Genomic DNA, 14,217 nt, shown 5'->3' on the forward strand with positions numbered 1-14,217 from the left:
GTCATTTTTGTGGTATTCATGGACATATTAGACCTAGATACTTTAAATTAATGAATTTAATGAGAAATGATATTATCTTATGCTTTCAATGTTCCTAAATATGAAATAAATTCAAAGAAAACTCGAGTGAGAAGAAAATTGCTTAGATTCTTATACGCTTTTATCTTTTAAATAATTTTTTTAATGTTTTTTTCTTTGTACTTGTGATCCTTTGTTCAAATAAATAGAAGAAAAAAAAATGTTATTTTGATATTTTATTGAGGGGGAGTCTTTTTATAATTTTTATTTGCCGTGTTTTGACAAAATTAATGAGAGAAATATTTTTTTATAGGCTAAATTATTTTAAAAGTGTTTTTGCCAAATCAATGCCAAGAGGAGGGATTGAAATGAATTTTATTTATTGACATTTTTGGCAAAACATTAAGTTTCATTTAATCATTTCCTTTATTTATTTTATATGTCTAATTCAAATATTTGGTTGTTTGAACAGTTTCTTTTGTGGAATGTCATTCTTTTTCTTTGTTTTTTCTTTTCTTTTTTTAGTACGGATGTCTTTGTAACTGTTTGTATTAGAAGTATGGTTTAATTGAATTGAGGGATCAATGATTTAATTGGAATTGTGATAAATTCACATTCCTTCTCATGTCAATTCTTCTTGTCCATGGAAACATCCCAAACCGATCAACGGATCAGTAATTTAACAATAATAAAAAATCCGTCATGTGTGTTTCTCCAAATGTTCGGATGGAATGCAAGCAGTATCTTCAACAAATATTAGGAGTCATTGTGGTTCGGAACGTTGGGAATTATGTGGGCCTACCTTCTTGCCTAACTAGAAGGTAGGAGGACGATTTCAGTGCTTTAAAAGAGAAACTACCTTCAAACCAACTTTGTCTTGCCCAACTGGTCACGAGGTTTTTGTTTCCAATCTAATTATTGCTACGAAACAATGGGATGTGCACCAATTGAGGCAACTTCTAAATGAGGAGGATTTGAAGACTATTATCCAGATTTCTATAAGCTGGTTTGAGGAACTGAATGTATGGGTTTGGCACTATGACAAAAGAGGATTCTATTCATTAAAGTGTGGATACAAATTAGCTATAAACACTAAATTGTCTATATACTCTTCGAGTAACAATATGGGTGGCGACTGGTGGAATTGTTTGTGGAATCTCCAAATCTCCCCTAAAATTAAGATGTTCATCTGGAGAGCTTCACTAAGTGTTTGCCAACGATGAACAACTTAAGAAAGAAAGGAATCGATGCTTTTCCAGTTTGTGCAGTGTGTGGTAAAAGAATTGAAACTACAGATCATGCCTTATTTGGTTGTAGAAGAGCGAAAAATGTTTGAGATTGTCTCTTACCTCAGGTCCTTGTACATAAGGAATTCTAGCAGTTCGTCCAAGATAGATTCTTGCTGCTCAAAGAGGCATTATCTACAAAGGAATTTGATTTGGTTTGTGTTAGTTGTTGGGCAATCTAGCTTGATAGAAATGCGATTAAGACTAAAAAAACAAATACCTGATGTCAGAAGTATAAGTGACTGGATCCTCTCTCATATGAAGGAAGACAAAGATGGAAACTCTGTGAGGATGGCTGAGGTTGAAGTTCGAAATCCTCATCGTAACAGAGACTGGATCGATGATATTGTTTGGACTCCTCTTTCGACTGGTTGGGTGAAACTCAAAACATCAAGTTTTCACACTGGAATTCGGGTCATTTGCCAGAATAATGAAGGGAAAACTCTTGCTCTGCTATGTCGAAGTGTTTCAAAGTGTATTACGAACCTCTCACTGTTGAGCTCCTGGCAATCCATGGGAGTATAAGGCTTGTGGCTTGATTGGACTTTTGATTTGTGCAAGTTAAATCAGACTCACTTCAGGTCATCGATTTAATTAAGGGAGCGAGTGAGGTTCTTCTGGAGCTTGGCATTTGAGTGAAGGATATCTGCCATGTATGTGTCAAGAGATGACAACTAGGTAGCCTACAAAATTGTTTTTATTGAGTTTTCTACCAAGGTCAATGCATTGTGGTTTTCCGATTTTCCCAACTCGCTTCTTAATGAAATCAGGAGGGATTTCTATAACTGAAACAACCATTGAGGCTTTCTTTAGTCTTCAACAAATTATATTTTTCTAAAAAAAAAGTTTGTTCAGTAGTTATCGCCCTTAGTTCAGCAAGCAAGGGCATGAAAGGAGTGGGAAGGTGTCTTGAAGAAGCCAGCCGTATAGAGCATTTTGAATCTAAAAAAATGGCTCCCAAGCTGGTAGATGATCGATTACAAGCAGCATCTACGTTTAATTTCAATTAATTGGCCGGCGGAAGATGCCAAGGGCATGGAACCAAATATGTCAGGGCATGGGAAGATAGTAGAGATAGAGCACGCGATGAACATTGGTTATTCCTGAAATTGGCTGAGGCATGTGCAAATCCAATCATATTTGTTGATTAGAGAGGGTATTTGCTTCCCTTAAACCGCACTGTTCCTATTATTCCAAATGGCCCAAGAAGCGGTTGATGCTAACTTTAGATCCTCGATATTATTTATAGCATTGAACTCATCCAAAATTTCATGGAATTGCAGATTGGGATTCTTTAGGAGATCAGTTGCTGGGAATAGGCGTTGCCAGATAGGCTTAGCCTGTTTGCAAAGGAATATAGTGTGGCTGTTTGTCTCTTGCATGGATCTACATACTGAGCATGAGCATGAAGGTAAGACATCTATTCTTCGTTTCTGAAGTTGGTAGATGATCATGTGATGCTTTCAAAAGAAAGAGCCTTAATTTAGATGGGATATTAAGCTTCCAAAGAGTCTGCTAGTAGGTTCCATTATTATTGTTGCTAATAGAGGTCGAGGCGTTTTTCTTATTCATAAAAAGTTTGTATCCACTCTTTACACTGTATATGCCCCTTTTGTCATAGTGTCAATGCCAGGAATCATGATTAATAGAGGCACTGAGGGGAAGACTCAAAATTAGATCCTTGTCTTCTTGGCAAAAAGTTAAATCAATCCACTTAAAGTTCAATTTGTTGGATATTTTCACATGTGTGAAAGCTCAACATTTTAATGCCCACATGGGCCATTAGTTTTTAGGGTATTTTTTAAATATTTTTTGTTTATTTGTTTGTTTCCTTTCTAAAACAAACATGTGCAGCTATTACCATAATGAGAGAAGGTAAAAAGTGAGTGCACGTAGATCTAGGAGAGAAAATCATAAAAGAAAAAGAGAAGAAAAACCTTCCGTACAGTAGCATTTTTTTGCACGATCCGACGTTGATCTGTGGTCCGATCGAGGTGAAATTTTGACAACATGTTTACAACACGAGGGTCTTCAATTTGGATGGTGGAGATTTCTTTTGGAGGTGCCTACAGTCAGATACAGTGGGTAGTTGGTGCCACTTTTTAGACTGGAATCTTTCTTTTCTTCTCCGGTTTATCCCCGTATTTGCCGAGATTTATTGTCTCGAGATATCTATTATTGTATGATCTAGTTGTTGCTAGGGAGAACTTGGTGTAGCCCATTATTTATTATAGTGGAGATTTTGACTTCGGTTCGTGGTTTTTTACTCCTCACATTGAGGGGATTTTTCCATGTTAAAATTGCTTTGTGTCTCGTGTTTGTTTGAATTATTATTTTTACTTGCGTTTTCCTATTATGTTCATACAAGAGGAAATAATTGGTCCATAAAATTATGTGTTTATCTCAACAAAGTGGTATCTGAGCGAGGTTAACAATTAATTAGGTCTTGTGTTGAACAATGGAAAACTAGTACAAGTAGAATGGTGACATTGAATGACTCAAATCATCAAGTTTGGAAAAGAAAGATGGAAAATGTTTTGTATGTGAGAGATCTTTATTTTCCTGTTTTTTCACTTGAGAAGCATGAAGATAAAACTAATTTAGAATGTGAAATACATCATAGAAAAATATGTGGCTTTATTAGACAGTGGGTAGAAGAAAATATTCTAAATCATTTTGGAGAAGAAACACATGTACGGACCATATGGAACAAACTTAAGTCGTTATATGCCTCGAAAACTGGTAACAATAAAATATTTCTGATCAAGCAAATGATAGCTTTGAAGTATCAAGATGGAACACCTATGTCAGATCACTTGAATACATTTCAAGGTATCATCAATAAGTCTGATGGAATGAAAATCAAGTTTGAGGATGAGATACAAAGGTTATGACTTCTTGGTACATTGCCGGACTCGTGGGAAACTTTTAGAACTTCGTTATCGAACTCAGCCCCAAATAGAGTAATAAGTATGGACATGGTGAAAAACAGTGTTCAAATGAAGAGATGAGAAGAAAGTCACAGGGCTCTTCATTACAGCCAGAGGTTCTTAGGGGAGGAGTAAGAGTAAAAGTCTGAAGGGTAGAGACATAAGCAAAAGTAAGAGCGGTCGGTTTTCCAATGTTGATTGTTTTTATTGTGGCATGAAAGAGCATATAAAGAAATATTGTCAACAACTGAAGAGGGAAAATAAAAATGATAAAGGTATGGAAAAGAAGAATGATTATGATGGTAATGATGCAGATAGAGAGTTGTTGTAGCTACCTATGATTTCCTTATCTTATTTGATGGTGATGTAATTAATCTAGCTACATAGCAGATAAATTGGGTGATTGATAGTAGTGCGTCAATTCATGCTACATCTAGGAGGAATTTCTTTGCATTCTACACATTTGGTGACTTCGGTAGTGTTAGGATGGGTAATGATGGATCAGCAAAAGCCGTTGGTATTGGTGATGTGCACTTGGAGACCAAGAATGGTACTATGCTGGTTTTCCTGATATTTGTATGAATTTAATTTCCACAGGTAAGCTTGATGATGAAGGTTTCTGCAATACCTTCTACAATGACAAATAGAAGCTTACTAGAAGCTCAATGATTGTAACTAAGGGGAGAAGTGTTTCAAATTGATTGTAGCTAAGGGGAGAAGTGTTTCTCATTGTATTTGATGCAAGTAATAGTTATTAATTCTGCAATAAATACAACGGATGATGAAAATACACTACAACAAATCTTAGTTTTAATGTCGGACAAAAAAAAGCGGAGGAAACGATGTCGCACAAGAAAAACACGGAGGCAACCATGTCAGACACGCTAAAAAACAAGCCCAATTTTTATTTTAATTTTTTTTAAGTATCCATGTCGGGCCTAGCCTGCCATTGTAACTTTAGTTTTAATGGCGGGCCAGACCCGCCATGAAAAGTGCCTAATTTTAAAACCTAAATTCAACTTTTCACCAAAAAATTTTACACCTGATATTTTTTTGTCTCCCCAGCTCCCTTTGCCTCTCAAACCCTTTCTACCCTCTCGTGAAACCGGCCCAAACCTTGCTCCATTGCCTTGGGAAGGGGAGCAAACGACCACCTACGAGAGGTGCGAGCGAGACCCAACGGTTAGGAGCAATTTCCGGCGGCAGAGAGCGACAAATCTGTAGCAGTGAGCTTTGATTCTATGGTAGGGAGCGAGTATACGGCGGCGGCGACAATATCGAAGGTTCCTTTCTTCATTCTCTTTTCTTCCCTCATATTCGCTCGTTTTCATCTTCTTCTAGTTTGATCAGTAATTTTCTTCTGGTTTGAGTTTTGGTTATTTATCGATTTGGCTCTTTTCATCTCTGTTACACGAATGAGTTTGAGTTTGTGCTTTAAGTTTGAATTTGTGTAGAGGGTAATTGAAATTTGCTCCACATCTGAGTTTGTGTAGTGTATAATTGAGTTTGTTATTGCATATCAAGTCCATAACCTTATGTCTTTTCATATTTTTAGAATTTTCTTCAAGCTGTTTCATGATGTCTTCCAAGTTGGAACGAGATACTTTATTGTGAATGATACCTTGTCCAATTGTTCTACTCCATGTTATTGAGATTTATAAATAACTGAGGTAAGGTGGGTGAAAACGTGTTTTGTAACCCTATAATTGTACGACTCATTTTCTTTTTATGAATAAATGTGCAATTAGCACAAAACTTTTTCAATTGAAACTATTGTTTTATTAAAATCCTGAAGATAGGGAATTTCTATTTTCTTTAATGCCTCTTATTAAGCTTATTATAGAATGATAATAGGTTAACCTCTTAGAATCATAATAGGTTAACCTTAGATTTTTAATTAGGATAAAATTTTAATAAATACTGTGTTAAGTTTATATGATTTTAAAGTTTAAATGTGGTTTTGGTTTATCAGAACACCACCATCAATGTGAAATTGATTTTTCACAGCAAATTTTCAGCTATAAATAAGGAAATTTTGCCATGAATGACCTGCTGTAATTTGGAAAATCTGCTGCTGTAAAAAGGGAATTATGTTGCTGAAAATATGTGGTGAAAAATCAATTTCACATTGTTGTAATTTCAAAAATTTGCTGCTGTTAAAAGGGAATTATGTTGCAAAAAATCTGCTGTGAAAAATCAATTTCACATTGATGGTGGTGTCCTGATATGGTTCCCAAACTTTTATCAATCTTTTTTAGTCCTTGATAGAAAGTATGATTTTTGTTCTTGAACTTCTATATGCTTTGCTATTTTGGTTTTGAACATTTAAAATCTCAATTTTAGTTCTCAATAACAAATGAGGTTATGTCACATTTGATAGGGATATGGTAGGGGCTAAATGTGTAATTTAATGAGAGCCAGTAGATTAAAATTGAAATTTTAAAAGTTAAAGGGATAAAAAAGGAAAGTGGGTAATAAATTAAGAATTGTAATAAAATTCCAAAAGTTCAGGCTCAAAATTGAAAATTTGTAAAAGTTGAGGGACGTACTTGGTATCACTATGTACACTTCTCTGCTATCAGTTTCCTTGTGATGCCATATTATAAGGAAATTGATGACAAGACATTCACTTGTAATACTGTAAACACAATTTTATTGTGTAGAGTATTAGAAGGTGACATGGCACATGACTTACACAGCCTCCAGTATATGCACTCATATGGTTATGGATGTGATTTAAGTATGTGAACTCTCATATGTGTTCTGTGTTTGTTAGTGGCAGGCTATGGTGGGAAGCTTGTTTTCTGGCTATTTAGTGTTGGTAGGAATAACAAAGGTTTTATGGGGATTAAGAGGCCTTGAGGGAGTTCGTGATGTTGTTAGGCTTAACTCTTCCATGTGGGTGTCGGTTTTGAAAGATTTTTGTAATTCAGTTAGACATTATTCTTTTGGATTGTAGTCCTTTATTGGTCGGTCGGGTTTGTCTCGTGTTTTTGTATGCCCTTTGTATATTCTTTCATGTTCGATTTCTCATTTTAAAAAACTAGAAAAGTAGTGGTTGGCTAAGTAAAACCTTTTTTTTAACCATCTCAATGAAGCCTTGTACAATGATTTTGCTTTTTGATAAGAGCTTCCTAATCATTCTGTTGACTTTTTATCCTTCATAAATTCAAGTAGAATAAACCCTTTATTTCTTAATCATTCATATTTTACTTCTTAAGAACCCGACAAAGTACACAAGCTTAACCATTGTTGTTGTTGTTTTTTTTTTTTTTAAGATCAAACTTTCATAAATTTAATTATGGATAATTCGTGGATGACAAAAAATAGAATGTCAACCGAGTATAGTTTAGGGGTTGAGATGTTCATTGAAAATTGATTACGACATTCAAAAAGATCAAATGTCATTTGTTGCCCATGTTTAAAGTGTATAAATGCGAAGTCTCAAAATGTGAATGTAGTTAGAGATCACTTATTTTTATTTATGGTATTGATCAAAGTTATAAAACATGGATTTGGCATGGTGAATCAATACCGATTAAGAGAAACATTGAAAATATGTCTACTAGTGCACAAGAAGAAGTTGGGGATGACAATTTTGATAACACAATAGGGATGTTTGAGGCTGCATATGATTACTTTGACAATAATCAACAAAATTTCAAGGAGCTACTAGGTGATGTGAAGAAACCATTATATTCAAATTGTAAGAACTTTACCAAAATATCTGCATTGTTGAAGTTATATAATTTGAAAGCGAAATTTGGATGGAGCGATAAAAGTTTTACTGAGTTGTTGGCATTAGTTCGTGTTATGTTACCAAGTCCTAATGAAATTCCAAATTCTATGTATCAAGCAAAAAAAACTTTGTGTACTCTTAGGATGAAGTATGAGAAGATTCATGTTTGCCGCAAGGATTGTTGCTTGTTTAGAAAAGAACTCTCAGATGCAGATGAATGCCCCATTTGCGGAACATCAAGATCGAAGCTTCGTAAAGATTCAAAGGTAAATTTGCATAACTCATAACGATGTCGCAGTAAATCCTTTGTATAACTCATAATTATGTTATTTTTCAAATTTTCTATATGTAGTGTCCTCGACAATCAGGTTCTATCGAGTGTGGGTACTATTTGCAAAAGTATATATGAGAAATAGTGCAGAACCCTGATACTCCTATAACTGAACTTGTACGTATTATCATATACCTTTATGTGTTTATATATGATTTGTCATTATATTAGTATTATCTTTCTTTTTCTTTTTTATAGTTTAATACAAAAAGTGCCTATCAATAAGAAGAAATCGACGAAGTTCGAATAGAATGTGCATCTTTTGTTGGACGATTTGTGTAGTACCTGTGGATTCATTAGTTTTGTTTATTTGATGTAAGTATTTGGTTTAGACTACTTTCTGTCTAGTACTTGGTAGATTAGAAATACTTTGTCTTGTTTATAATATGTAGAAGTTTGAATGGTGTATACATGGTAGTACTGCATAACATATTAGTTTTGGAGTATTATAGAAGTATTTGACTGTTGCTGTAGTGGGGTCCTGAGCTAAGCCTTGGCTAAACCTTGGAAATCTTAGTGCCATAATGCCTTTCAAATCCTCCTAGCCATTATCTGACTGCAATAATTCTTGCTAAGAAGAACGCCCATGTTGTGGCAATTCCACCCAGAAGGTAATGGGTTACTCCTACAGCACGTCCTTGGACAATGCTCAAGGCTCTAGGCTGAGTAGCAGGAGCAACTTTTAATTTATTATGAGCCCAAACGATGGATTCAATAAGTTCTTGCCAATAACCACGCCCGCTGAATAGAAACATTAAACTAAAAGCCCATACAAAATGAGCACCTAGGAAAAAAAGGCCATATGCAGATAATGAAGAACCATAAGACTGAATTACCTGGGATGCCTGTGCCCTGTCTGCTCTTGATTCAACACACTTCCACTTTAGTGTCCGAGTTGATACTCTTATTTTCTCCCGAACCATAGTAATATTTTTTTGATCAAATCATTGAATTATTTATTTCTCTTGAAATTTCTCTTCAATGTTTATTTTTACACACGTCGTTTTTTAGGGGGCCTACAGCCATTATGTGGCATAGGGGTTACATCCCGTATGAAACTTAAGAGTATACCGCTTCTACGAATAGCTCTTAATGCTGCATCTCTTCCGAGACCTGGGCCCTTTATCATGACTTTCGCTCGTTGCATACCCTGATCCACTACTGCCCGAATAGCATTTCCTGCTGCGGTTTGAGCGGCAAATGGTGTCCCTCTTCTTGTCCCTTTGAATCCACAAGTACCGGTGGAAGGGTGTTAATATAAAAGTGTTTGATTGTTGCTGAATATAGTATATTATTGCTTTCCAAGTTAGTGTTGAGTTATTCTAAAGTAGAGAGGTCATGTTGGAATTTGTACTTGTTTGATATACTCTTAAATAATTGTGTTGTGAGTTTAAGGTTAGTTCTTGAGTTAAGTTTTAGAAGATCATGATCTTGAAATTAGTTTTACTTGCATATTAGTTTTTGAGTTTCAATAACATTGAGAATTATTTTGTATGAATAGGTTGGAAAGAGATATATTTGTTGGTTAGTTTTGAGTTATATTCTAAAGTGGAGAGGTCATGATGAAAGTTGTACTTACTCTTGATTATTTGCGTTTTTTGTTAAGTTTTTATAGAATAGGTTGGAACGGAGATATATTGTTGGTTAGTTTTGAGTTATTCTAAAAGTGGAGAGGGTATGTTGAAATTTGTACTTTTGATTATTTGTGTTTTGAGTCTAAGGTTAGTTTTTGAGTTAAGTTTTAGAATAGATATTGTTTTATAATGGATGAATGTGTTAAAAGTTTTAGTTGCATATTGAGATATTATCATAGGTTTGAAGGAAATATATATAGTTGGTTAGCCACGTCTGGGCAACCAACTATTTTTTTAATTAATTTATTCACAAAATAGTAATGGTCAATGCCTGTCACGAAATATAGTCATTCCGGGACGCACATATAAGATGTAGATACAATAACCCCCAAACAATGACGTACAAATGATGATGGACAAACAATGACGTACAAATAATGTCATACAAAAGATGACGAACATACGATGGCGTACAAACAATGACGTACATACAATGACGGGCAGGAACTGACATAAAAAAATTAACGAAACAAGGACACTCGTAAAGATATCGGTTGTTGCCCATCATGGTTATCCTTTCATGACGGGCATGTCCGTCATGGAAAGAGATTATACATGACGGGCAATGCCCGACATTAAAATTGTTCGTCATGAAAGGGAGCAAGGACACTCGCATAGATGTCGGTCAGTGACCGTCATTGTTATCCTTTAAGGACGGGCAATGCCCGTCATGAAAAGGCAAATTTGTTGTAGTGATAGTGTTGAATTATGGCATAAGAGACTCAGTCATATTAGTGAAAAGGGATTATGATTTTGGCCAAGAGGAATCATCTTTCTGGTATAAAGAATGCACCTCTGAAAAATTGTGCTCATTACTTAGTTGGGAAAAAAACTAGAGTTTTCTTTAAAGCATCTCAATACTCAAGGAAGCCAAATATACTTGACTTGGTATATTCTGATGTATGTGGTTCTATGAAGACAAAAACACTTGGAGGTTCCTCATATTTTGTGACATTTATAAACGATCATTCGAGGAAAACCTGGGTTTATATGTTGAAGACTAATGATCAAGTGTTGCAAGTGTTTAAACAGTTTCATGCCCTTATTGAAAGAGAAACTGGTAAGAAGTTGAAGTGCATCAGAACCGACAATGAGGTGAGTATTGTAGACCTTTTGATGAGTATTGTAGAAGTCATGGTATTCTACATCAAAAGACACCTCTGAAGACTCCTCAGTTGAATTGGCTAGTTGAGAGAATGAACAAAACACTAGTTGAGCGGGTGAGATGTTCGCTTTCACAGTCACAGTTGTCGAGATTGTTTTGGGGTGAAGCATTAAGCACAGTTGTGCATGTTTTGAATCTCACGCCATGTGTTCCTTTGAATTTTGAAGTCCCAGATAGAATTTAGTTAGATAAGGAGATATCCTATAATCACATGTGTGTCTTTGGGTGTAAATTAAAGCTTTCGTACATGTTCCTAAAGATGAGAGATCGATATTCCTAAAGATGAGAGATCGAAGCTTGATGTAAAGACAATACCATGTGTGTTCCTTGGCTATGGCTAAGATGAGTTCGATTATAAATTGTATGATAACAATACAGAAGAAGCTCGTAAGAAGTCGAGATGTTGTATTTGTTGAAGACCAGACCATATAAGATATTAAAAAGACAGCTAAAACAGAGTTTCAGCACAATGATGATTTGACTGACCTGGATTCAGTTCCTTTGACACAACCTTCTACGCAAATTGAGAATGAGGTACAAAATGATCAGTTTGATGGTACAAATGAGGTAGAGGGTCTAGAACAGGTTGAGGTAGATGATTATGTTCATGAACAGCCATCGGAAACATAAGTTCCTACAGAGGTTCCTATACAGGTTTCACTTAGAAGATCTACTAGAATCGGTTGATACAGGAACTAACTCAATTATGCATGAGAAATCACTTATACAAGGCGAACCCCCACAACAATAATAAGAATAACCCCAATAACAAATGATGAATCAACCCCAAGAAAGCTAAACAGATTTGTGCTTGAAAAAGATGATCAATGATCAAGAATAAAGGAGAACTTGTTCCTATATTCAAGATTTCGAACTCTCCACAATCTAATTGATCAAACTACATTGAAAGTTCTAAAACATGCATTCTAACACAAGAATACAAAGAAAGCTTTAAAGCTTGAGAGAGACTAAACTCAATCTGAATTTTTCATTCATCAAATGTTGTTGTTTGAAAAGCAAAAATGTACATCCCTATTTATAGTAATTGAAAAGACACAATGAAAAGACACAACTCTTGAAAAATACATAATAAATTAAATATGTTGATGAATCTAGATTTTTAGATTCATGAAGTTTCTTGGAAGACAAGATGTGTTTTCAAGCTTGAAGGGATGCAACTCTTCACCAAGTGTGAACATCTTAGCTTGGATGTGACCATTCAACCTTTCTTGTAGTCTTTTAGCTCTAGCTCTTGCGATTGGACCTTGTGGCATAATGATTGGCTCATGATTGGGTTGACTTTGAGCATAAGCTTCATTTGAGCTAATTTGAGCTTGCTCCTCTTGTAGTCTTTCCCCGTGCACTCCGTGATCACTCATTTCTATATCATCAGTGTTCTTCCACACGGTATCCTATTGATGAGTATGTGTTAATGTCTGATGGGGTAGAGTCTGAGAGTTATGAGGAAGCCATAGAAAAGGAACACAAAAGAGAGTGGATTGATGCAATGAAAGATGAAATGAAATCATTGCATGAAAACCGCACTTTTGACCTTGTCAAGTTGCCTAAAGCGAAAACCGCATTGAAAATAAGTGGGTTTATCAAGTGAAACAAAAAGAACGCACCTCATAACCATGTTACAAAGCGAGACTAGTTGTTAAGGGTTTAGTCAGAAGAAGGTGTAGACTTTGATGAAGTTTTTACTCCTGTTGTGAAGATGTCTTCTATACGTGTTGTTATGGATTTGGTAGCTTGACTTGGAAGTTGAGCAGATGGATGTCAACACTGCATTTTTGCATGGTAATTTAGATAAAGAAATTTATAAGAGGGATTTGAGGAGAAAGGCAAAGAGAATCTTGTGTGCAGATTGAATAAAAGTTTTTATGGGTTAAAACATGCATCAAGGCAGTGGTACAAGAAGTTTGAGTCAGTTATGGGGTAGCAAGGCTTCAAAAAGACTACTTCTGATCGTTGCGTATTTGTGGAGAAATTTTCTGATAACGACTTTAATATACTGTTGCTTTATGTTGATGATATCTTGATTGTTGGCAGGAATATTTCAAAAATTGACACGTTGAAGAAATGGTTGAGCAAATCCTTTGCCATGAAGGATTTTGGACTAGCGAAGAAGATTCTTGGAATTCGTATAGCACGAGACAGAGCATCCAAGAAATTGTATATGTCTCGGGAGCATTACATAGAGAAGTTGTTTGAAAGATTCAACATGAGCAAGGCTAAAGTAGTTATCCTCTATCCAATCACTTTAAACTGAGTAGTAAGCAGAGTCCTTCTACAGATAAAGAGAGGCAAGAGATGAGCAGAGTTCCATATGCTTCAGCAGTTGGGAGTTTGATGTACATCATGGTATGTACTAAACCGGATATTGCCTATGTTGTTGGTGTTGTTAGTCGGTTTATGTCCAATCCGGGAAAACAGCATTGTAAGGCAGTAAAGTGGATCATGAGATACTTGTGGGGTACTTCCAGTTTGAAGCTCACTTTTGGAAGTGGAAAGCCAGTGCTTGCCGGTTACATTGATTTAGATATGGCAGGAGATTTAAATAACTGAAAGTCTACTTCCGACTATTTGATGACATTTGTAGGTGGTGCAGTGTCATGGCAGTCAAGATTACAAAAGTGTGTTGCACTTTCTACGACTGAGGCAGAATATATTGCAGCAGCAGGAGCTCGGCTTCAAGTAACAACAGTATGTGATATTCTGCAATAATCAGAGTGCTATTAATCTTGGTAAGAATTCAACATTTCATTCAAGAATGAAACATATTGATATGAGGTATCACTGGATGAGAGATGCTCTCAATGATGGATTGTTTGAACTTGAGAAGATACATACTGATCGTAATGGATCCGATATGTTGACAAAGAATCTACCAAGAGAAAAGCTTGAGTTTTGTTGTTCCGTTGTCGGGATGACAATTTCCTTCACACAGTGAAAATGGGGAGATTTGTTGGGTATTTTCACCTGTGTGAAAGCCCAACATTTTAAGCCTCACATGGGCCATTAGTTTTTAGGACTTTTAAAAAAAATATTTTTTGTTTGTTTGTTTCCTTTATAAAACAAACATGTGCAGCCGCCTACCACAACTAGAGAAGG

The 14,217-nt window shown here is 35.5% G+C and overlaps 1 long non-coding RNA gene across 1 annotated transcript; it reads left to right on the top strand.

The window, feature by feature from the left end:
- The first annotated feature begins 400 nt into the window (after nucleotides 1–400).
- On the top strand, nucleotides 401–3,554 carry LOC148209815 (uncharacterized). The gene is made up of 2 exons (XR_015792695.1): nucleotides 401–2,460; nucleotides 2,588–3,554. It is a non-coding gene; the product is annotated as an uncharacterized LOC148209815 (long non-coding RNA).
- The last annotated feature ends 10,663 nt before the right edge of the window (nucleotides 3,555–14,217 follow it).

Source organism: Momordica charantia (assembly GCF_013281855.1).
Source record: "Momordica charantia cultivar OHB3-1 chromosome 8 unlocalized genomic scaffold, Mcharantia_2.0 BLBB01000008.1, whole genome shotgun sequence".
NCBI classification, from domain to species: Eukaryota; Viridiplantae; Streptophyta; class Magnoliopsida; order Cucurbitales; family Cucurbitaceae; genus Momordica; species Momordica charantia.